Below are 2,270 nucleotides of genomic sequence, written 5' to 3' on the forward strand. Positions count from 1 at the left end.
GCATTTTGGAAGGTCTAATGCAGGTAGGGAATATACAGTGAATGGTAGAACCCTCAAGAGTATTGAAAGTCAAAGAGATCTAGGAGTACAGGTCCACAGGTCATTGAAAGGGGCAACACAGGTGGAGAAGGTAGTCAAGAAGGCATACGGCATGCTTGCCTTCATTGGCCGGTGCATTGAGTATAAGAATTGGCAAGTCATGTTGCAGCTGTATAGAACCTTAGTTAGGCCACACTTGGAGTATAGTGTTCAATTCTGGTCGCCACACTACCAGAAGGATGTGGAGGCTTTAGAGAGGGTGCAGAAGAGGTTTACCAGAATGTTGCCTGGTATGGAGGGCATTAGCTATGAGGAGCGATTGAATAAACTTGGTTTGTTCTCACTGGAACGAAGGAGGTTGAGGGGCGACCTGATAGAGGTATACAAAATTATGAGGGGCATAGACAGAGTGGATAGTCAGAGGCTTTTCTCCAGGGTAGAGGGGTCAATTACTAGGGGGCATAGGTTTACGGTGAGAGGGGCAAGGTTTAGAGTAGATGTACGAGGCAAGTTTTTTACGCAGAGGGTAGTGGGTGCCTGGAACTCGCTACCGGAGGAGGTGGTGGAAGCAGGGACGATAGGGACATTTACGGAGCATCTTGACAAATATATGAATAGGATGGGAATAGAAGGATACGGACCCAGGAAGTGTAGAAGATTGTAGTTTAGTCGGGCAGCATGGTCGGCACGGGCTTGGAGGGCCGAAAGGCCTGTTCCTGTGCTGTACATTTCTTTGTTCTTTGTTGAATTTTACCCTTCTCTTGGCATCAATATTAATTCCTCAACCAGAGTCACTGAAGCAGATTATCGAGTCATGAACTGGGCTTTTGCCGGTGGGGTCTTGCTGTGCATATTTAAGCAGAAATCTCATGTCCTGAGACCAACGCTTTTCCATTGATAGGGAGGTATTGGATCTTCCTGAGGTTGAAAATCTGGCTGGAGAAATTTAACCTCGTGGAGTAAAAGGCAACATCAGGAGTGAGATTCGAACCCACGCCTCCAGAAAAGACTGCGTTTTGAACGCAGCGCCTTAGACCGCTCGGCCATCCTGATGCGTCGTCGTCGAATCTAAGATCCGTGCACAAATCGACTTAAAGTCTATCTTCATCGTTATTTCATTTCAAACAAGATATGCTCTTCCTACTTTTGAAACCCAGCCAGAGTCCTGTATCTGAGTGCCATCTTTGTCCAAACCGCTGGTGGTTCAGGAGCTTCTCATTGCTGCATTGATCAGTTTGCTCTAATCAACAAGGTCCGATTTCCCGCTCCACCTGTTCCTCAGACGAAGGTATTGAAAGTCTAAGATCTGAACGGCGTGATGTGTCCATTTGGAGAGTTGCATTCTGGCGACTGCAATCTCTCTCCACAGTTGCTTCCCGTGCTGCTTTCACAGACAAGTTCACTGACTGTACTGTGGTTAGCTGAAAAACAAGGAGCGGATCAGACAGAAAGCAAAACTTTGCTACTAATAAAGAAGAAGGCAGGTGTGCTGCTGACAAATAGCGACTTGTTTCCGTTTGGTGTGAGTGAGAATATAAATAGGCTTGTAACTTGCTGGCGAGGCCGTCGCCGGTGATGATGACGTGGCGTGGACTCGCTGAACCAGGTTCAGGAGCTCGAGCACCGAGCAGGGACGCTCTCTCAGGCCCGACGATTTCAAACCACAGTGTTGCCTTGATCGCCTTGTTGGATACCCTAGTTGACAGGAACCAGTGGCAGCTATGCCATTGCTATTGTAGTCAAGGAACTGGCAGGCCGGTGGAAGAATGCTTGGTCTGGCACGCATGGTGTCGAGGCCGGATTTTGAGATGAGGTTCGCTGATGCGCCGGTGTGAAGTTTGAATCGGATGCAAGCCTTGTCTCATTTCATTTCATTTCGTTTTCATTTCATTAATTGTGTGGACAGCACACCACTCGTCGATCCACACTGAGGATCGAGAGGCGTTTCTCGTTGTGGTGGAAGGCAGCGCATGTGTAGTTATGATGCCCACCCGGTATGGGGACCTGACACACTCAGCATCAGGGTCTGTTGGGCTGTCGGGATCGGAATCTGGCATGCCTTGTTGTATCCAGCGGACACTTCGGCGCCGCAGCTGGGATCGCTGGCTGCTGAGCGGTGGAGCAGATCTGCAAAGGGCTGCATAGTGGCCAAGCTTGCCACACTGTAGACACCGGCGTCCTTTTGCCGGACATTTCCGCTTTAAGTGGGTGGAGCCACAATTCGGAGATGT

The 2,270-nt window shown here is 49.3% G+C and overlaps 1 non-coding gene across 1 annotated transcript; it reads right to left on the reverse strand.

Annotated features, from left to right (window-relative positions):
* Positions 1-1,009: 1,009 nt before the first annotated feature.
* Positions 1,010-1,092, reverse strand: trnal-caa (transfer RNA leucine (anticodon CAA)). Its single transcript has one exon. It is a non-coding gene; the product is annotated as a tRNA-Leu (tRNA).
* Between the last annotated feature and the right edge of the window lie 1,178 nt (positions 1,093-2,270).

Source organism: Scyliorhinus torazame, chromosome 24 (assembly GCF_047496885.1).
Source record: "Scyliorhinus torazame isolate Kashiwa2021f chromosome 24, sScyTor2.1, whole genome shotgun sequence".
Taxonomy (NCBI): domain Eukaryota; kingdom Metazoa; phylum Chordata; class Chondrichthyes; order Carcharhiniformes; family Scyliorhinidae; genus Scyliorhinus; species Scyliorhinus torazame.